Raw genomic sequence first — 23,305 nt, 5'->3', positions numbered from 1 at the left:
CTGTTTAAAGAAAGATAATTGTCTTTTCATATCCTTTGGTCCTTTATCCACTATAACCTAGAAATAACCACTGTAACCCAGGGCCTGCCAAACTCTGGACTCACAAGAGGTCCTGTTTGAGGAACTTGACCACAAAAGATCAGTTTCCCTTTTTGGCTTATTACACCCTTTATTATGCCCGGAGTTTACTTGGGAAATCTCCAAATTCAGTACATCTTAGGTTGCCACCAATATTAAAAATGGGTTCTCGGAATTATGTAAGCACACAAGGGAACAATTATAATTTGGAGACAGAATAACCTTTATTTTACCCCTCATGAAAAGAACCCACATGAACCCACAAACAGATACACAGCATATGTACACACATGCATTCAAACACACACACACACATTCATAATTACCAATAAACTCCTTTCAAACAGGAATTTAATTCAGGGCTGTCAGAAGGACATTTCAACATTCAAGTGGATCTATCCAAATAACATATGTAAGCAGTGAGTAGCAAAGCAGTTCTTCTAATTACCCAGTTTACTTTAATCCTCTTCTATTACTCAGGAGTCGCCACGGAGTGAGCTATTTCTTCTTTTTCCAAGAGGCATGCTGCTCAGGAAATCTCCTTCTCTCTCCAGAATAGGGGTCCTTCACTTTTTTGGCATCATGGGCCATTTTGGCGATCTAGTGAAGCTAGCAGGTCTCTTTCAGGATGTTTTTAAAGAGTTGAAGGAAATGATCATTTCAGTTAGAGGTCAGTGAAAATAAAAATATCTTTTTCCCATCCAAAGTCATGGACTCCACAGTCCCCTTGAAATCTACCAATGGACCTTTTGTGAGTCCTTGGACTCCAGGTTAAGAACATCCCCTTGATCTGGAAGGTACAATCCATAAGGGGTCCTAGGACCCCATAAGTAATAATTGCATAATTTCCAGTATATAACACACAAATTGTCCAAGGATATTAATCCTTGAGGTGTCTTTTAGAATACAGCCCATGAAATCTCCCTTCTCTATTAGAAAGTTCAGCTCTGAAATCATTCTACCCAGGAAATCAGGATCCCTTCTCTTCTTCATAGGAAGTTTGGGTTTGGGAACATTGAATATGACCTCTCTACTTGGATCACATGGATAAGCATATACAACTCTCATAGATCACAGATTAGGCAGTGGATAGGACCTCAGAAACCCTCTTCTCTGACGTACTGATTTTATAGGTGAGGAGACTGAAACACAGAGAGGTCATATAGATGGTAAATGGCAGAGCTGGGATTTGAACCCAGATTCTCCAATTCCAAATGTAGAACTCTTTCTATGGCGCCACGCTTCCTACCCTTATCAAGGTAACCAGCTCCTAGAAGGAGGGGAAGTCCACTCTCAGAAACATTTCTCTTTTAGACTTAGTGGATGATCCTGGGAAGGTTCTTTGTTCTTCTGACTCAAGGCTGCTCCTAGGGGGCAGCTAGGCGGTGCAGTGGATAGAGCACTGGCCCTGGAATCAGGAGGATCTGAGTTCAAATGTGACCTCAGACACTTGATGTTTATTAGCTGTGTGACCCTGCGCAAGTCATTTAACCCCATTGCCTAGCCAAAAAAAAAAGCTGCCCCTAGATTAGGGGGCTGGGGACATTGTGCACATCCAAGGCTTCTCCTCCCTACCTCAAACCCATATCCATTTGCTGTACTCTGGTCCATCTCCGATCAAGGAAAAAGATGAACAGATCTGTTGGTTTGCTCTTATAGCACAAAGAGATAGCTCTTCCCACAACAGTCTATCCTCCCAAGATGAGGTATCAATCATCCAATCACCTTGGGGGCAGCTTGCAGGAAATCGATTAGCCATTGTCTTCTATAAATATTGTAGGAGGAAAAGTATACTCATCAAAGTGATTAGGGAAACAACTCCTTGATCAATTAGATGACATCTCTTGCTATAAGTGTGAATGTCTCCAAACTACACCTTTCTAAAATATGGGCAAAACAGGAACTGACTTTCCAGCAACTCTCCACCCAAACTAAAGACTGCATCTTTACTGAAGGTCCTTTCCATACTAAATGTTATAGTCCTGTGTTTCCAAAGGAAACCCTAGACGTACATGATTGAATCAATATGTATTCCATTGCTCCCCCGCCCTGCCATCATGCAGGTTAAGCTCGTTATGTCCCTAAACGGCAAGGAAGCTGTCCTCAAGACTTGATTAGCCCAGAGGCCTGAGGTTCAACATTGACCTTGCTCACAGAAGGGCATAGAAAGGTCCACCAAGGTGGAGTCAGGACCCCTTGGCAGATGCTGATCTCCACACATTTCAGGATGGAAATATTGAGAGCTACGTCTACCTGAACTAAGATTTGTAGACTTGTTGACTATCCTTTTCATTCTATGCCTAAGTAACCCCACTTTGGCCAACCATTGGATGACCTGCCCATATCTCATTTCATTCCAATATTGAACCTAAACTACCAGATACCATTCTGAGTCATACCCAGTCCACGAAAGCATACATTATGAGACCACAACTGAAGTTCCCTGAGATAACTTTGAGGGTAAGCATAAGCCAGAGTAATTTTCAAGACGTGTTCCAAGATCAAACCTAGCTCATATATACCTAACCTTATGAGTTATAGGTCTTAGGTTACATGAATATGTGCTTTTAAAATTCTAATTTAGTATAATTGTCAAAGCTTGACTCAAGCAAAGATGAGAAATTTTATTTCCCTCCCTTATTTGCAGAAGTAAGGAGCGACAGATTTGGAATATCACATGTGCTTGATATTCCAACTCTTGATGTGTGGCTTACTTTCGCTGAACTGCCTCTTTTTTCTTTGTTACAAGAGATGACTTGCTGAGTAATGGAAGAGGAGGAATACAGTTGGAAAAGAAAGTGAGGTGAAAACAAAAGAGCAATAAAAATTAGACTTTAGTGGAACCAGAGATTCCTCTGAGCTTGCCAAGATCACTGAAAACAGAGACAGGCATTTGAGAAAAGTCAAGGACCTGCTTCTGGGAAAATCATTCTATGTTCTCCAATCGTGTAGGTAGAGAGTAGCTTCTCGATTGGTTGATTAGCCAGAACTGGCAGACTGGAAGTCTCACTCTTTCTCCTGCTCAGTTTCCAGAGAGGGTGAAAGTTAACCCCATGCACAAGCTGCATGGAATGAATTGGTAAAGTGAGAAGGGATTCTTTTGCTGCTCCCCTTTTACCTGCAAACTCTGAGAAATGTGTCTGGGGTCTCTGTTTGTTCTATTTTTGTTTGTCCTTGGTTTCAGGTGTAGGCAGTAATCTCTACTGGACCCAGAATGGAGCTATGGTGACTTTAGAGCCAGGATTCCAGATGGAATGTTGCAGCCAGCCAGCCTAGCAGAGAAGCCCTGAGAAGCCAGGGTGCCTGGGACTCAAGACCAAAGGGGAATTTGTACTTGGAAATGGGACTGTGTTATATAGGAACTGATATAATCTGTGAACCTAATCCCCTTCTCTTCCCCAGAGAATAAGCGGTTTGGAGTGGGGTGTTCCCAATTCTGTGGAATTTGTTTATATATTTGTTACATTTTGGAAGTAAATATTTCTTTGTAAAAGCTCATTTGACTGGTAAGTGGTTAAAAATGGAACAGGAGCGCTGGAGACCTTGCCTCTACTTGAAGGAAACAGTAGGCGCTGGCGTCAAAGACCTAGATCTCCAAGTCCTCTTCAGAGTGCTGGAAAACCCTGGGGGAGGGTAAAATGGAGCACCATTTTTCTAAAAGCATGTGTTCATATCATATCTCTGTGTCACATTTTGGTCATTCTTGCAATATTTCCAACTTTTTCATTATTATGAAATCTGTTATGGTGATATGTGATCAGTGATCTTTGATGTTACTACTACAATTGTTTTGGGGCACCACAAACCACATCCACATAAGAGGACAAACTTAATAAGTGTTGTATGTTCTGACTGCTCTTCTGACCAGCTTTTCCATTTCTCTCCCTTTCCTTGGGCCTCCCTATTCCCTGTGATGACAATATTGAAGATTATCACATAAACTTAGGTGGTAAAGCAGCAAGTAAAAAAGCAGGGTTTGAGAGGATTGAGTCCAATTTTGGAAGAAGTTCTCTGAGGGTAAAATGTATGAAAATGACTTTTATTCTGCTATAGTAGACTTGCACAACCTGTGGAAAATATTTTTCATGGGCTGCAGGAAATCCTTTGTTGTGCCCTCAGGCTGTAAGCAGCCCACAAGCCACAGGTCATACAGGCAGGCCTGTACCATAGCTTTGACAGAACTCCCATTTCTAGAGGAAGACCCAAGCTGACCAATCACCAAAAAGAACGATGAAACAAAGTCTTGCTGTTACTCAGACCCCCCTGGGTTTGTCCTCTAACTGAGCCCTGTGCCTGGAGCAGCTCAGACCATCCTAAATCAGCCAGAAGTGATTCCAGGATTGCTACCCTGCACCAACATCCTGCTTCTGAGTTCCATTCATCACAAGAACTCTCATCTCCCTAACTTCCCTTCTGTCATGTGGCTTTAGTCTTTAAATACTGCTCTGTAATCCCGTACTGATGGGCACCCTGCTACTTCAGTACTTGCGGTGTCCTGGTACAGGCATCCACAGTCCTGTCCATGTTAAAGTACATCTCTGCGGGTTTCTTTAACTCCTGACTCTTCTGGTTTTCTTTATACCGAGTCTGAGGTTGACAAACGCTACCAAACATGGGGTTGTCTGCATGCCACAGACAAATCTTTCATGCAAGGAAGAGTCAATCAACGCAGCATACTTCACTGGTGTCTTATTTTAAGAAATCGCCACAGCCACCCAACCTTCAGCAGCCACCACCCTGACCAGTCAGCAGCCATCAGCATCAAGGCAAGACCCTCCACCAGCAAGAAGATTGTGACTCACTGAAGGTTCAGATGTTGAGTAGCATTCTTTTAGCAATAAAGTATTTTTAAATTAAGGCATGTACATTGGATTTTTTTTAGACATAATACTCTTGCACACTTAATAAACTAGAATAAGCTAGAATAAGTTTAATTCAAAGAGATAAACAAGGAAACTACGTTATGATAAAAGGTACCATAGACAATGAAGCAATATCAGTACTAAACCTATATGCACCAAATGCTATAGTATCTAAATTTTAAATGGAAAAGTTAAATGAATTTCAGGTGGAAATAAATGGTAGTACTATAATAATGGAGGACTTTAACCTTTCCCTCTCAGAATTAGATAAATCTAAACAAAAATAAATAAATAAGAAAGAAGTTCATGATTTTAGGTAAGCTAGATATGATAGATACATGATAGAAATAATTGAGTGGAAATAGAAAGCAATACACCTTTTTCTCAGTGGCACATGGTACTTTTACAAAAATTGACCATATACCTCTCCTCATTGGCTCCTCCAGACAGAAGCTTGCTGGATGTTTCTCCAGAAGCTGGAGGGACAAAAGAGAGGTCCCCAGACCCAAACAATTCACACCAGATTCAAAGCTCATATGCCCACATTAGAGAAGGTGCTGTGCTGTATGAGCAAAGCAGAATTAAAATAACTCAAAAGAAATGCAGGATGCACAAATTTAGAGAATCCACTCTAAATGTTCACATGGACTATTTGTGCCCATCCTGTGGTAGAGCATTCCAAACTGACATTGGTCTGATCAGCCACAGTTGGACACACTGAAACTTGCCTCTAGCCTAGTGATGTCATTTCGGTCCTCTTTTAGAACAAAGGACAACAACATCCAGCTGGCATCTGTCATCCTCTCACTGTACAAGGAATTGGGGCAAATCAGTTGGTGAGATCAATGAAGAAGAAAAGAATGAAAAGTTAGAAGGAAATGCGGCTCTAACCAAATTATTTCAGCAGATCTTTTCAGTTGGTTCTGATGAAATGAAACATGACATGAACAAGTCACTTATAGAGTCTGGAGGCACAGTTCTGATTACCAACTGGTCTGATGTAGGTAAAAGGAAAGTTGATATTAATTCTCCTGATGATATAGAATGGAAAAAGGTCTAAAAAAATCCATTTGTATCAAACAATTGATCACATATTAGGGCACAAAAATTTTATAGTTAAATGCAGAAAAGTACTATTAAGTGTGTCTTTTTCAGATCACAATGCAATAACAACTATATAATAAGGGACCAGGGAAACATAGATTAAAAACTAATTAGAGACTAAATAATTTAATCTTAAAGAATGAGTGGGTTAAAGAATAGATCATAGAAATAATCAATAATTTTATTTAAAAGAATGACAATAATGAGACAACATATCAATACCTACGGGATGCAGCAAAAGCAGTAATCAGTGGAAAATTTATGTCTCTAAATGCTTATATCAATAAAACAGAGGAGCAGAACAATTAATTAAGTATGCAATTTTAAAAACCAGAAGAAAAAAAAAACAAATTAAAAATCTCCAATTAAACACCAGATTGGAAATCTTAAAAATTAAAAGTGAGATTAATAAAATAAATAAAATTGAGTGTAAGAAAACCATTTAATTAATAAATAAAACTAGGAGTTGGTTTTATGAAAAAAATAAAATAGATAAACCATTGGTTAATATTATTTTTTAAAAGAGAGAAAACTAAATCACTAATGTTTAAAATGAAAAGGGCTAATATACCACTAATGAAGATGAAATCAAAGCAATTATAAGGAGTTATTTTGCCTAACTCCATGCCAATAAATTTAATCACCTAAGTGCAATGGAAGGATATTTACAAAAATATAAACTGCTTAGATTAACAGAAGAGAAAATAGAATATCTAAATAAACCTATTTTTGAAAAAGAAATTGAACAGGCATTAATGAGTTTCCTAAGAAAAAGAAAGCATCAGGACCAAATGAATTTGCAAGTGAATTCTACCAAACATTTAAAGATCAATTAATTCCAATATTTAATATTTTTAAAAATTATTTGGAATAATAGGCAAAGAAGGAGTCCTACCAAACTTCTTTTGCAAAACAGCTATCGTGCTGATACCTAAACCAGAAAGAGCAGAAACAGAGAAAGAAAGTTATAAACCAATTTCATTAACAAATATGGATGTGATAAAATAATGTGGATATAGGCAACTACAGGAATATATTACAAAGATTACACATGGTGACCAAGTGGTGTTTGTACCAGGATAAGCTAGAAGTCTTCCTAATAAGATCAGGAATGAAACAAGGATGCCCACTGTCACCAATATTATTCAATATTTTATTAGCAATGCTAGCAATGGAAATAAGAGAAGAAAAAAATGGAAGGAATCAGAATGGGCAATGAGGTAACAAACCTATCTCTTTCTGCAGATGATATGATGATACTCTTGGAAAATCCTAAAGATTCCACTACAAAGTTAGTGGAAACAATAATTTAGCAAAGGAGCAGGATACAAAATAAACCCATGTAAATTATCAGCATTTCTGTACGTCACCAACAAAACTCTGCAAGAGAAGTAAGAGATACCTCATTTAAAATACCTGTGGACAATATAAAATACCTGGGAGTACGCCTGTGTGGAGATTAAAATTGTCCAACCTACAATAAAAGAGACTGAGGCTGAGCTCTAAGCCAATGGCAATTTATTAAAGGGTCCCCTCCAATGAAGTGGACCTCAGATGTTCCTCACAATCTGAGATGCCCCCTTCTTCCAGTACCTTGTTTTTATAGGGTTTGATACCCAAATATGCAAAAGAGACATGCCAAAACACAGAATCTCATTGGTTGATAGACCTTGTTCTTGAGGTCCAAAAATGACATATCAGCAGGGGTGTCACAGGTTGGGTGAAGCATGGGGCATCTCCACTGACTAAGTCATCATAAGATAATGCCCTGCTCATGTTGAACAAGAGAAAATGATCCAGAGATACAAAAATAAATTGTGGGACTTTACAAAGCATCGAGGCAGCCTACCCATGTTGGGTTTGGTCATGGTATTTTAGTAAAACAGGATGGAGATATCTTTGTCAGCATTCTCATGGTTGCACAAGTGAGCCTCATAACTTAGTAAACAAGTAGTGAACATTACATTAAAGTTTGAGGCCCGCTATAAGAACCTATCTATCCCTATATGATTTATGTAGAATATCAGACTGACTAATACTGATTGGAATTGAGTAGAGGTCCAAATGAAGTCAAGGAAGGATGGAACATGGCAAGTGTCATGACAAGTATTTGAGGGGGAAGAGGATTGAACTGGTCCTTCTCAGCACCAGGGTGAAGAAGTAAGACCAGGGATGGAAGTGATGGGGAAGTAGACGACTGAGGCTAGATTTGAGCTCAGGTCTTCCTGACTCCAGGCCTAGGGCTCTAACCATTACACCATCAGCTGCCTAGGAGAAGTTTGTCATCTCGGCCTCAGACATTCTGGTCATGTCTCCTTTCCTGTGTTCTTGGGTGACTTCAGCCTCCTTGGGGTAGACTCCATTGCATATCCGAAGAAGCTGGAACAGGTTCATGCCAGGGCTCTGCATCCAAGCAATCTACGGATTCTCTGAAAGGCAGAAGCAATGAGGCCAAAGGCAGCTTAGTGAAGCCTGGCAGGAGCCCAGCTGCCCCAAGTTGGCCCTGAGACCCCCATTCTTCTATTCAATGAATCAAACATTTTCAGTGACAATTAATTTCTCAGTCCATACGAAGGTGCTGGAGGCTCTGGAAGCCTCCACCCAGCAGGCTCCATTCCAATAGAACAAAAGCTCCTTGAGGGCATCCATTGTTTTGGTTTTGTCTTTGTATCCCCAGTGCCCCCACCAGGACCTTGCACGCTCTATAAATGCTTATTGTTATGCGCGCTTCTTTAAGGGAGGGTCATTTTGTCCAGTACACCTTTTCCATCTCCCTCCTGTGTGTCGTTTGGCATTAACTGGCTTTCCCCCTTTGTGTCAGGTGCAGAAGATTCCCCCCAGTGGAATGGGTGAATGAGAAGAATCTGTTCCCACGGCCGTGAAGGCAGCTGAAGCGCAATGGAGCGCTTGGAGAGCGAGCAGACGTGGAAACCCCAAAATCATCCACCACATCCCTCACCATCGCCGCTCCTCCTGACCTTTGTCCTGCCACTGGACATCAATGACTCTGGGAGAGAGTCTGTGTAGCTCTGCCTTGCTTCAACCCAATCCGTAAGTGAACCAAGACTTCGCATCTCCACGTCAAAAACGAAGGACAGACAACAAGGATGTAGCTCATTCATATTCCCAAAGAGGGTGAGCTCTGGGAGGACAGGAACCATTTCATTTGGTCTCTGGTAACCCCAGTCCCAGCTACACCAGTGCCTGGTACAGCACACAGTAGGCTCTTTATAAATGCTCATCGAGTGGAATTAAATTAAGGACCGAATAAATCAGTGGGCAATGGGGAAATCCTGGCCACACAGGCTGTAGTGTGCCCCAAGCCATGCTCAGTCCTGGGGGGTTCCTGGTCCTAGTGTTGACAGCGAGGGATAGACCAGGTGGCCAAAGGTGGGAGGTGGCCTTCTCAGAGTAACAGCAGCAGCCCTGAATGCTCCACTTTCCCCAGGCAGAGCCTCTCCACAAATGTGCTCTCTTTTGGAGAGACTCTTTTGGATCCAGGCAAGTGGGATCCTGGGGAATGAGAGTGAACCAAGTGAATGGGGAGTTTGCGTGGGATTAAATCATACCCTTAGATTAGGTGGAAACCCATGTTGTGCTCTGAGTATGCTTGATCAGTGGTGAATAAAGGGGGAATGTTCACCTGTAGGCTAGGTGTGAGAGGAAAGCATTTTTCAGGGATAGGGGCTGGGGACCGGGTGCCAAATGTCTATCCTCCCTGTGAGGTTCTATGAGTCATTGGAGAGTTTGGCAAAAGAGTCCCCACCCCCACCCCCATTCTGGCCTTCCGCTGAACAGGAGGAAGCTGCTGCCCTCATAGAGCCCTCCCATCCAGCCTGTGCTCAGGGCCTCGTCTCACCCCATCAGTTGCATTTAGATTCCGAAGCTGCCACACCGGATAAGTGAACCTGACATGTGGCTTGGGATCCTGGAGCTTGGCCAGGAGAATGGGTACCCTCAGCTGTGCCTCATCCCAGTCACCTCAGCCCCTGTCTGGTTCCAGAACTAGCAGTGCCAGCTCACCATTGGCACACACATGTTCACACACACTCACACTGGGCCAGGCCAACAGCACCAAGAAATGGGCATCTGAGGACTTTGGAGAATTTGAAATACTGTGCCCCTAATGATGTTGGGTAATTCAGAAAATCCCACTGGGATTTCTGGAGCCTCTGGTAGTGATGATTATTCTGTGGTGTTGGGGAAGAGCCCAGGGCTTAGCACCAAGACCACCTGGGTGTGAATCCTGCCACTGACACTCACCGGATATGTGACTATGGAAAAGCTATTTATCCTCTCTATCTCAGGCTTCTCCTCTGCAAAAGGGGCTAACACCAGCCATACCTCCCTCAGGAGCATTCGACAGGGCTCCGAGGAGACCACACGCTAAGGGCTTTGAAAGTCTAAAGGACTAGAGAGATATCAGCTCCTACTCCACACAGAAGTCCCCAGGCTTCTGCCCCAACCCCAGGACATAGGATGGGGAAGAGGGAGCTGCAAACACTTTGTGAACACAATTACTGTGCTTTCAGAAGCGATGCATCTAACACCATTAGATTGTAAGCTCCTGAAGACATGGATTTTTGCTCCTTGTATCTCCAGCACATAGTAGGAGCTTCATAAATGAATGGAATGGAACATTACTAGGTGGTCAGAAACAATGAATATCGTAAATACAAACAAGCATGGGAAGGTCAACGTAGACTAATGCCCAGCAGCATGAGCAAAGCCAAGAAAACAAGACACACATCCCTGGGATGATGCAAGTGACCAGAATAACTTCCCAACAGGCAAACCGAAAACAAAGGTTGTGAAATGACAGAGCACATGCTTGACCCCAAACAGAGCCATGAGACAGCTCGCCCCCTCCCCCACTCCTCTGCGCAGCCCAAATGTCACAGGCATGAAGCATTTTGCAGCTTCTGACTTTTTTTCAAGGTATTGATTAGTTATGTTGACTTTCTTTTCTCTTTTTTCTTTAAAAAAATCTTTCAGGGCAGCTAGATGGTGCAGTGGATAAAGTACCTGTCCTGTATTCAGGAGGTCATGAGTTCAAATCCAGCCTCAGATACATAACACTTACTGGCTGTGTGACTCTGGGCAAGTCACTTCACCTCATTGCCTTGCCCCCCCCCCAAAAAATCTTTCGTTTAGGCATGAGTCTCTGGGAGGGGCAGAGGGAAGAATTACATGTGGTATAAAAACAAAAGATATCGATAAAAATCATTTTTTTTAGAAAGAAGTACAAGATGATTTTAGATATCACTGAGCCCAACCCCTTTTATTTTGCAGGCAAAGCAACTTTAACCCAGCTCAGTTACATGATTGCCCCAGGTCAGATAAGAAGGAAGCTGCTGGACCAGAATTTGAAACCTGGCCCTCAGAGTCCAGACCTGGGGTTCTGTCTCTGGTTTCCCTCAGCCTGAGCAGGGAGTGAAGCCTTGGTCGTGAATGAATCATCCTCTGGGAGGCTATACTGAGAGGCAGCTGGGAGCAGTGGAGAGAGCCCTGAACAAACCTTCCAGTCCTGCCTCAGACCCTTCCCAGCTGCATGAGCTCTTTGACCATCAGTCTCTTCCTCTGGAAAATGAAGATGTTCAACCTAATTACCTCCAGGATCTCTTCCACTGCTGAATCTAGTGAATCCAGTGAATGGGAACCATCCCTTTTTAGACAAACTCTTTTCTATTTTCACTGTTTTTAAAGGAAGTGTTTTTCAAATGAACTCTGTCTCTCCCTGCCTTCTTAAACAGAGTACATGAAAGTATAATTTAAACTTTACTTGATTATTCTGAGGATGGAGGGTTAACAGGGCGCTGGGTGGTGCAGTGGATTTGTAGTGCAGGAGTCTAGCTCAAATCTGCCCTCAGACAGTTACTAGCTGTGTGAACCTGGGCAAGTCATTGCACCCTCTTTGCCTCAGTTTCCTCATTTGTAAAATGAGCAGGAGAAGGAAATGGCAAACCCCTCCGGGATCTTTGCCAAAAAAAACCCCAACTGGGACTGCCTTTTAGTGTTTTCCCTCTCCTTCCTAAAGGTCAAGCCATCTGCAATCATTCCCACATCTTTAGGCTAATGCCAAATTTCCCATCTCGGCTAAATTCCTATGACTGTTTGTTGTGGGCTGAGCAACACAGTCACTATTTAGTGACCCAGCCCAGGGATGTTTGTGAAGAGGATAAGTCAGAAAAATACCCCAGAGGAAGGCTTTAAGGCACAAAGGAGCAGCCCCTTTTCACTGGAATCTTACTACATTTTACTGCAGCTAAGGAGGGAGCCCTTTGAGCTGGGGTCTAAGGCACTGGGACTAGAAGCCTTCAAAGGTCTCAGTGAGAGCCCACCTCCTGCCTAAGGGCCCCAGTTTGCATATGTGATCCAAGCTCACTCTCAATAAATCCCAGCAGGCAGTGAACTTTTGGAAGGCATTGACAATTTCGAACTCTGGATGTCCACAACCCAGGCCAGCACAGGGAGAAGGGCACACAGTTGATCCAATCTCAAAAAGCTGACTCCTATTTGCTGAAGTAATCCTCTAGCTTCATTCTCAGCAGGAGAGGGGTATGGAGCCAGGAGGAAATACAAGATTTGTACAAATCAAACATACTTAGGATGATTGTGTAATAAGGGTCTGCCACATGCAAAGAATGCCTCTTCTCTGGCTCTGGCCACCCATCAAAAGAAAAAAAAAAGAAAGAAAGAAAGAAAAGAAAAGGCAGTGCCACTGTTGGTAGCTCCAAGATCTCTCTAGGGTCCTTACACTCCATATCCTCACCATTCTTCTGAAAGCAGGAGCCCTTACCAGTCCACACCAGACCCCCATTACAATAATGATATAATAAGAATAGCTTTTATATTGCCTTAGGTTTGCAAAGCACTCCACAAATATCTTATTTAAGCTTCACAAGAACCCCATGAGGTAGTTGCTATTATTACCTCCATTTTACAGAGAAGGAAACTGAGGCAAATAGTAATTAAGTGACTTGTCACACAGCTACGAAGTGTCTCAGGCTGGATTTGAACTCAAGTCTATCTGACTTCAGGTCCAGCGCTCAAACCACTGACACACCAGATGCCTCCATGTTTTTTTTCTTTTTTTTGAAGTTTCATTTCAATTGTTCTCTTTTGTTTTCACATTTCCTTCATTTCCAAATATGCCCCTGCCTCTCCCCCCTCCATCCAGACAGTCATTCTCTGGGGCACAAATAAATAAAGCTTCAAAAGCCCTTGAGCAAAACCGGCCTACACAATGGTAGTGGTAGTTTGAATAAAGCTAAAATGGGTGCCTCTGAGCCTATAGGCTATATCCCAAGCTGAGAATGCTCACCCTCCTAACCTCCCTCCACCTCTTGGACCCTCTAATTCCCTTCCAGGCTCAGCTCAAGGGCTACCTTCTTCAAGAGGTCTTTCCTTATCCTTCTTTTCCTTTCCTTTTCTTCAATTAGTGTTCTGATTATCATCTAGCCATAGAAAGATACATAGACAGATGGATAGATAGATATTTAGATAGAAAAACACAGGTAGATAGATAAATGGATGGATGGAGAGAGAGAGAGAGAGAGAGAGAGAGAGAGAGAGAGAGAGAGAGAGAGAGAGAGAGAGAGAGAGAATCCTGTATTTTTCTGTGAAAATGTGGAGAGACTCTCCTGGAGAAATTGCCTGCGTACGGAAGGGACCTGTTAGAACAATTTCATCCAGGCCAGTTTTGTTTTCAGCAACAGAAAACAAGCACCTTGGAGGGCAGGGACCGTGTCCTTTCTGTCTCTGTGTCCCCAGAGGCCAGGACAATGCAGGCAAATGGTAGGTGCTTAATACATTCTAATTGCTTGGCGGCTTGACCGATGGGCTGAAATCCTCCCGGAGCAGAGCCCTGAAAAGCACTGAAAGGACAGATTAAAGATGACAGGACCAGGCAAGTCCTACTCGCACATGTGCAGAGCGACTGAAAGAGGTGGCTCAAGATGCTGGCTAGATCGCCTGCTTGGTCAGCGACTGGAGCCCAGGAGCTCAAGCTTGGAGCGCCATCTGGCGGCTTGTGCAGAGGCCGCACGCCAGTTAGCTATCCCAAGCTCTGTCCTTTAGCGATTCAATGAGACAGGCCCATACATTTGACGGAATTCATAGCTTCCTTTAAGGGTCACCTGGGAGGCCACTTCCTACAGATGCCTTTCTGGATTTCCCTAGTTTTTGCGTGTTCTCTTCCTCTCCAAATTATCTTGCCTTTACTTACCTGTCTAAACGTATTCCCTCTCCCCCCAGCTGTAGAATGTTAACTCCTTCAAGGCAGCACCGGGTCTGGAGTCAGGGAGACCTGAATTCAAATCTAGCCTCAGACACTTACTTGCTGTGTGACCTTGGACAAGTCACTTAACCTCTGTCTCAATTCACTTAACTGTAAAATGGGGGTGATAATAGCACTTGCCTGCCAGGGTTGTTCTGAGGATCCGATAATATAATATTTGTGAAACACCTAGCATAATGCCTTTCCCCCAAAATGACTTTAAATCTGAGTTGACTCTTCCCAAGGATCACAGGTGGGTTCCTTTCAGAAGTCTTTGGTTTGGTTTGTTTTTTTCAGGGGGGGGCATATCTTCTCAGTAAATATTCTTTTGTAAAAGCTAATTAATGTCAATTGTCTACTGATGATATCACAGAACTACCAACTGGCTAAGTTATACTGAGGAGGGCAGGTAGGTGGCGCAGTGGATAGAGCACCGGCCCTGAAGTCAGGAGGACCTGAGTACAAATCCGACCTCAGACCAAACGCTTGACACTTGCTAGCTGTGTGACCCTGGGCAAGTCACTTAATCCCAATTGCCTAAAAAAAAAATTATACTGAGGAGATACTAAGCAGCACTGGGGTTCTGGAATGGCCCTAACTCACACTATTACCCTAGTACAATGTACAGTGAATACAGACCATCATGTCATTGCCCCCTGGCTGGGCCACCAGAGTCACTACGCTCAGGAACTGCCACAGGCAAGGCTCAGGCACCTCGAAAGAATTCTGGCCACATGTGCCAGGACTTGGGTTCCCCTTCCGGCAAGTAATCATCGCCTCCAAAGCAGGCAATTCCTCTTGCTTCTAGTCAGTCCCCACTGAGAGACCCAGACGCTTCTGACTTCTCAAACTCATGTGGGCTACCACCAAGACTTGGACTGTCCACCTCAGAATTGCCTGCCTATCCAGGATGGGAGAGGGTGCCTGGACCCTAAGTTCTGCAGGGACCTCTCACTGTTACTGTTCAGAGTTTGCGGGTCAGGGTAAAAACTTGAAAAGTGGATGCAGTCCCCGGTCTGGCCTCCGCAAATTCACTGGGAGTGTAATTGCCAGGTTTGTCCAGACCCCCAACTCCAGAAATGTCTCTGGGATCCTAGGAAGAATCAAACATTGATCTTTCCAAGAGTCTCCCTCAAAGGCTTGCCCAAAGAATCACAGAATCCATGGGGCGTAATTCCATTTGGATTTTTTTTTTTTTGCAAATCTCAGTTTCTCCAGCATGTTAGCCAACCCTAAAATTCCAGGGATCTGCCTTGATTTGCATTTCATCACAGTTAGGATCCCTCTGGAAGACCTCCATTCAATTGGCTGCTTAGGGCTATATGCATTTGTAAAGCAGGGACCACAGGTTCAGCAGTCTGGCCATTTCCATAAAGCATCGAAACTAAACAAAGCTTTCTCCATTCACACACAGAAAGGTCTCTCGGAGCTAGACTGGGCCTCCCCGGAGGTAATTAGCTAGTCATGCCATTAGCAATACAAAAGCACGGAGGCAAGCGAGCACTGCACTTTCTACTGTTTTGTCCTTTTAAATGCAGAAATCTGCTTCATTGGTCCTGCAGCTTCCAAGGTAAAGAGGAGAAAGTCCCTCAGAAGAACTGGAAGGTGCTCAAATTACCTAGTCAGCAGGCTCTGAGACTACTCCCCCACTGGACCGGAAAGACAATCTAGCACAATTATCCCCAGGCCCTGAACCTTTTGCCACGGGTCTCACTTTGTGGCATGGCTACCCACTGTTTCCTCTCTTATCCCTGGGGTGGAGGGCACTTCACATCCCTAGAGGCCTCCCCAAAGGCGCCAACAGCGTGACGAAGGCGGGGCAGGTTTCCCTGCCGTGGTACGCCCATCCTTTTCCATGAGTTGTTCTCTTCCTATCCTCACAATTGTTCTAGGCCCTGCCTGACTCTAGCCCGTCTCCTGGTAGCTTATGCTCAGTGGTGGAATGAAATAAGACGCTTGGGGGTGGGTCACAATTTTTTTTGTTAAGATTTGCTTAGCCGCAGTTGGATGCAGTGTTCCCCAAAGAGGGGCCGCCTCGAGCTGATTCGTCTGGATGAAGCCTGCTGCCTCCAGCAGCCAAGCATCAGAGAATGTTGGGAGCACCTCATACCTGTTTTGTTCTCTGGTGACCAAGAAGTCACGTCAACAACCTTCGCCTTTGAGCCAGAGCTGTTCAAGTCATGATAACAGTAATAATCGCTGGCCTATTGCTGAGGGATGATAATGATAACAGCTAGCTTTTACATAGCACCCTCCGTGTGCCAGGCACTTTATAATTATCATTTTAGGTGAATCTCACAACAACACTGGGAAGTATGTGTTCTTATTATTATCCCTATTTTACAGATGAGGAAACTGAGGCAGATAACAGCTAAGTGACGCCATCATCTGAGGCTGGATTTGAACTCAAATCTTTCTAACTTCAGACCACCACACCACCTAGCTGCCCTTTCACAAGCATGGTTTCAATGTCTTTCAAGGAAAAACTACCCCATCGTGCATTGTGGAAGGAAGAGGTCAGGTTCTTGTTCCCACTACAAACGGCAGCAACTGGATCACTGGCCATTGACGTGAGGGAGGAGGGAGATACCCTGGAATGGGGCTCAGAGCAACAGCATTAGAAAAGTCAACCTCTTGGAGTTAACTCTGCTGCAGGAGGGGTGGGAAACCTACCTAGTAGGCAAAACTAGGGTTAGAAGAATAGCTCCAGCATCTTGCTACAGTGTCAAGCTCAGTAACGTGGCACAGTATCCCAAAAGAGCTCTATAATCATTTAAAAGAGTTCAATACAACCATCCACACTGGAAAAAACCAAGAGGATGAAGAGTGCCAGACTCTGAAGAGTTCACCCAGAAGGCAGAGCTGATCCCACTGTATACGTACCTTAGATAGACAATGGACTAGTACCTGAACCCAACAAGTAGAAAACAGAATGCTCTTAATGTCTCTGTCTCTCGCATCTTTTTAAGCAACAGTCTTCCTTTAAGGCGTCAAGTCATGGAACAGCACTGCCGCCAAAGAACTGGGATTGAGGGTTATGCAAAAGGTAGTAGAGAGAGGCTGGAGGCAGTGGTGAGTGGGCTGCTGCGCCTTGTTAAAAAACAATCATGCAAGAGAAGAGTTTAAGGGCTATCATCAGGGAAGATGTGCGACCAGGAGAAAAGGGAGGAGGTCATTATGTGGGGAGAGCCAGGGAGACCCAGTGGTCAGTCCATGTGTTCCAATGGTCAATCAATCAATCTGTCTTTACTAAGCACTTGCTACTACTAGGCATTGTGCTGAGTGCTGGGGATACAAAAAGAGGCAAAAGACAATCCCTGCCCTCAAGTAGTTCATAATCTAATGGGGGAGGCAACATGAGAATACAAAGAGAGAGAGAGAGAGAGAGGGTGCAAGCTATATGGAGGATAAATATTCAATAATTAAGAGAGGGAGAGCCTTAGAATTAAGAGGGGTTAAGGAAGCCTTCCTGTAGAAGATGAGATTTTAGTCAGGATTTAAAGGAAGCTGGGAAGGTCAGCAGTTAGAGCTGAGGTGGAGAGTGTTCCTGGAGTGGGAGACAGACAGAGAAACTGCCTGGAGCCAAGAGATAGGAGTATCTTATTTGCAGAACAGCCAGGAAGTCAGTGTAACTGGATGGAACAGTATGTGATGGGAGTAAAGTGTAAGAAAACTGGAAATGGAGGAGGGCCCAGATTAGGAAGGGCTTTGAACGTCAAACAGAGCATTTTGTATTTGACCCTGGAGGTGATAGGGAACCCCTGGAGTTTATTAATTAGAAGGATAGTGTGACTGGACCTGAATTTTAGGAAAATCACTTTGGCGGCAGAGTGGAGGATGGAGTAGAGTGGGGAGAGGACCAGAAAGCAGGCAGACGCCCCCCCCCCAGCAGATATTGTAGTAATCCAGGCGTGAGCCAAGCAGGGACTGAACTGGAGCGGGGGCAATGTCAGAGGAGGAAGGGGGCAGATACAGAAGATGTTAGGACGTCAGGAATGACAGGCCTTGACAACAGATTCGATAAGAGGTTGCTGGGACTCAAGGGTGACTCCTAGGTTCAGAGATTGCCCGAGAGAATAGTAGTGTTGCCCTTTGCAGCAATAGGGAATGTAGGAGAGAAGAGGGTTGGGGGGGAGGGGGAAGGATGGTGAGTTCTGCTCTGGACACATTGAGTTCCAGATGTCTTCTGGACAATGTTGTCTAGAGGAAGGCTCCTGGGGTCCTGGGGGAAGTCCTTTGTGGAGGCCCAAGGGAGGGCATGAACATAAGTCACACAGGAGCAGAAGGAATGAATGGGTTAGATCTCGGACCAGGAATATATCAAAGCCTCAGAAAGCAGCAGATGGGAACTAGAGGGGAAAAAATGATTTGAAGAATGGTTCCCTGGGATTCAGGAGGACCTGAGTTCAAATCCAGCCTCAGACACATAACACTAGCTGTGTGACCCTGGGCAAGCCACTTAACCCCATTGCCTATCCTTAAAAAAAAAAAAAATGGTTCCCTGGTGGTCTGCAAAAACCACAAATGAAGATATTGCCCATGATGGTATTCAGTGTCTCTTGTGTAAGTCTGTGGGAGAAATTCTTACAAGAAATTAGTTCCAGGAAAAAGTGAGTCTCTCCAGAACTGGGGTGGGGAACCTGTAGCCCCAGAGAACACATGTGCCCCTCTAGATCAATCGTGGCCCTTTGACTGAATCCACACTTGTTGGATTCAGTCAAAGGGCCACACTTGAGGACCTAGAAGTTTTGGATTCAGTCAAAGGGCCACACTTGGGGACCCAGAGGGCCACATGTGGACTCGAGGCTGCAGGTTCCCTATCCCTGCTCTAGAACAATGTGTGTGCTTCCTTCCACTCAATAGCACACTGTGGAACCCAGGATGTTTCCCATCCTGCATTGGTCCCAGCGAAGCTTAGAGCCCAGCTGTGCTAAGTCATTGGGGTGTCATTACATTTCTGCCTCAGGTCACTGATTTCTATTCCTCTTTTCATCTCTCTTTGTCTTTTATAGGGGTTTAAACTCGGCAAACTACCTCAAATTCTTTTTGGAAGTTTTCTGTTGCTGCTCAGTCATTTTCAGTCGTGTCTGACTCTTCATGACCCCATTTGGGGTTTTCTTGGCAAAGATACTGGAATGGTTTGCCATTTCCTTCTCTAGCTCATTTTGCAGATAAAGAAACTGAGACAAAGAGGATTAAGTGACTTGCCAAGGGTCACACAGCTAGTAAGTGACACCATGCCACTACCAGCCCCAAAAGTAGACATTTTAAAAACAAAAGACATGGGATTAAAAAAAAAACCAAATTCACAAATGAAACTGAGATTTTTTAAAAAAACTAATAAAATAGACAAGCTGTTCTATAATTTAAATTTTTTTTAAAAGGTGAGCTAAATGATCAATTAAAAATATTTTTAAATGAGAAATTACAGGCTAAAGGTTAACATTTGGCTCAATAAGATAAGAAACAAAGCAAGGTTGGCCATTGTCACCACTATTATTTAATATGTGAAACCTTCCAAGCATTTTTAGGTAGCAGTTATTCAGAAAAAGCCCTGGGGGTTTTCATGACCTGCAAACTGGGTATGAGTCAGCAGTGAGATGTGGCCAAGAAAGTGAATGTGATCTTGGGCTCCACTTAGAGGCTGGGCTTCCAGGAAAAGGGAAGTGGCTGTCCCACTCTCCCTTGCTCTGTTCAGATCTCATCTGGTTCCATTCTGGGCCACGAGGTTTAAGGATATTGGTAAGCTGAAGAAGGCAGAGCTGGATAGTGAAAAGTTTTATATTCGTGCCACTGTGAGGATCAGTGAATGAATTAGGACCAGTTAGCCTACTGAAGAAAACCCTGGGGAAATGTGAAAGCTGTCTGTAAGTATTTATCTGGAGGCATGTCACATGGAAGGTGGGTGGCACTTGAGCCCATTCTGGTGCATTATCCTCGATTGCAATCCCCCATTACAATGAGCACTTCCCCTATATCATCTCTAGCTCTGGTGTTTCAGTATCTTTTAACCAATTAATATCAATTAGCCTTTACAAAGAGATATTCTGTGATATGATATAGCAAGAACAGAAGTTATAAAAGTCCCTGCACTCCAATACCTAGGGGACACTGTCCCCTAAATCACTTGGTCCCTGGAGAGAGAGAGCTCAAACTTACAGCCATTTCTACAAAGCATCCATTCCCCCACCAAGGTCACCTCTAAGCACTACACAGCAGATGGACCAGGTGCTGTCCCTCCCTGTGGACTGCCCTTGCTCCACTATTCTGCTAGGTCAAACAGGGCTTGACTGACCACAAAATCTGACTTCTAAGCTTCGAATCTGGATTCCAGGTCCCGGGCCTTTTTAAGCTCCCAAAGTCACCACCTGGTCCAGGGCCAGGACTGGACAAAGAATAAGAAAAGACGAAAACAGGAGGCCAACATTCACTGGCCACATATTGGCCCAGATGGGAAGAATGGAAGATGAAGGTCCAAGGCTCTTCTCTCTCTCCCCCCTCCCCTTCTATCTCTCCCCATCTCTGTGTCTCTCTCTGTGTCTCTGTCTCTCTTTCTCTCCCTTCCCCTTCTATCTCTCTCTTCCTGTTTCTGTGTCTGTCATTCTGTCTGTCTTGCTCTGTCTCTGTCTCTCTGTGTCTCTGTCTCCTCTGTGTGTGTGTATGTGTGTGTCTGTCTGTCGGTCTCTCTGTCTGTCTCTTTGTTTCTGTGCCCATGTGTGTGTGTGTGTGTGTGTGTGTGTGTGTGTGTGTGTGTGTCTCCACTGCCCCATCCACCCAAAGGCTTACAGCATGTCTTTCCTCAATCACAGCCAGGAAGGAGTGAGCCTAGCTGTCTAGTTAGCACCTTTTATAAGGATTCTCAGTTCTGACTCAGCAGCCGGATGGAAAGGCTCCTCTTCGTCTCAGGTCAGCATAGGCTCTGCAGTCCAAGTGGGAATTGCCTCAGCAGAGCCCATTGAGTATGCTCCAAGACCCAGGCTTATTGATCCATCCACACACATACACACAGTGAACAGACTTGTCGTCTGGCCCCATGGAGCAGAATAAGGAGCAGTGGTTGGAGTCAGAAAGAGGTCAATGACCTGGGCTGGGCCAATGGTGGGGAAAGCTTCCCTAGAGTGGACTGGCCTGCCTCCAGAAGTGGGCGGTCCCTCCTCCCTTTCAAAGCAAGACTGGAGAACCCATGGTCAGGGATGGGGGGTGGGGTGAGGTTAGGGTCAGTGGCTTTGAAGACCTTTCCAACTCTCGGATCCTGTGATTCAGGGGATGGGGAGCCAGTATGTGGAGGACACAGCATGTTCACGGGCAAGTAACCACAAGGCAATTCCAGGAGAGAGGGACAGCGCCAACAGCTGGAACACAGAGGAACAGCCTCCTGCTATTCTAAGAAATAGAGGCCAAGAGGGGCAGTGTCAGGCGTGAGGGACAGAGGGAGGGTCTAAGAGGTGAGCTCGGCTGCATCAGGACTGGACCTGAGATTTCATAAATATAGGGAAATCCTCCATGAGGAAATACTGCAACCAAGGCAAGTCACTACCTTCTCTGATGTTTATGATTTTAACAAATTGCTGAGAGCACTAAAGGGGTAAATGACTAGTCCAAGGTCACATAGCCAAACTTATAAACTGGACGTGAACCCAGGTCGCCTGCATTTCAAGACCTCCTCTATTCATTACAACAGATACGATGAACACAAAACCTCAGGCTGCGTGCGTGAAGCCCACGACACCCCCTCGTGCAGCCAGACCAGCTTCAAATACAAGTGGGTTACGTGCAAATGTACTCTGTGTGACGGCACATGTGGCCCCTGTCCAATCGCTTGCCTTCTCAGTGAGGGAGGAGGGAGAGAATTTGAAACTCAAAATTTGAAAAAAGGAGGTTGGAGTTGTTTTTACATGTAATTGGGGGAGAAAATAAAATATTAACTTAAAAAACAAATGTAAGTGGAAAATATTTAACAAAATAAATAAAAATATAATAAAAGATAGATAATATTATGTTTTTAAAACTCAGTTACTATGCAGCTCCCAGGGATCCCTATATATAATTTGGTGGCCCCTCCATGTTGATTTCAGTCTGATCCCATTGGGATACATCAAAGCTGCTTCTCCTGAAATAATAATAGCTAACATTTATATAGGGATTGTTATGTGCCAGGCACTGTGATTAGCGCTTTACAACTATTATGTCATCTGATGTTCACAACAACCCTGAGAGGGAGGGAGAGGAGAAAACTGAGGTAGAGGTAAATGACTTGCCCAAGGTCGCACAGCTAGTATGTATCAGACTAAATTTGAACTCTGATCTTCCTGACTCCAGGCCTCTTGCTCTGCGCACTGTGGCACTTGCTAGCTGCAGATGTGTAGAAAGTGACTTAGAGAGGGGCCAGGAGGCTGATCAGCATTACAGTGATATCACTATCACCCTCCACCCCTTGCCCCAGCACCCAATTGGAACCAATTCAGTCCAAAGCAACAATGTTTCATTGGAGTCTACCATGTGCCCAAGCGCTAGAGACACAGAAACAAAATAGCCCTAAAGCTCATGGAGCTTTCTAAAAGAAGGCAATGGGAAACCAAGAAACTCAGAGCAGCGGTGGGATGGTTGGGAGGCTTGTATGGAAGGAAGTACTTGAGGTGAGACTAGCGGGGGCTAGGGAGCCCAAGGGGCAGAGCAGAGCAGCAGGGCATTCCAGGCCTGTGCAAAGGCTTGAGGCGGGGGAGGGGGTGCCAGGCTCAAGGAGCAGCAAGACGTCTAATGTGGCCCAGAACAAAGAGTAAGCAAAGGGGATAATGTACAGTGAATCTGGAAAGGTAGGCTGGAGTCAGACTGTGAACGGCCAGACTGAGGGGTTTGTATTTTAGCCCCGACGAAATGGGGAGCTGCTGAAGACTTCGGATTAGGGTCATTGTTTTGACAGAGGCAGGAGGATGGCTTGGAGACAGGAGGATCTAGGAGCAGGGACACCCCTTCCAAGGCTCTC

This window comes from Phascolarctos cinereus, unplaced genomic scaffold, assembly GCF_003287225.1.
Source record: "Phascolarctos cinereus isolate Bilbo 61053 unplaced genomic scaffold, phaCin_HiC Scaffold_9;HRSCAF=440, whole genome shotgun sequence".
Classification (NCBI taxonomy): domain Eukaryota; kingdom Metazoa; phylum Chordata; class Mammalia; order Diprotodontia; family Phascolarctidae; genus Phascolarctos; species Phascolarctos cinereus.
Note: the sequence above shows the minus strand (reverse complement) of the source record.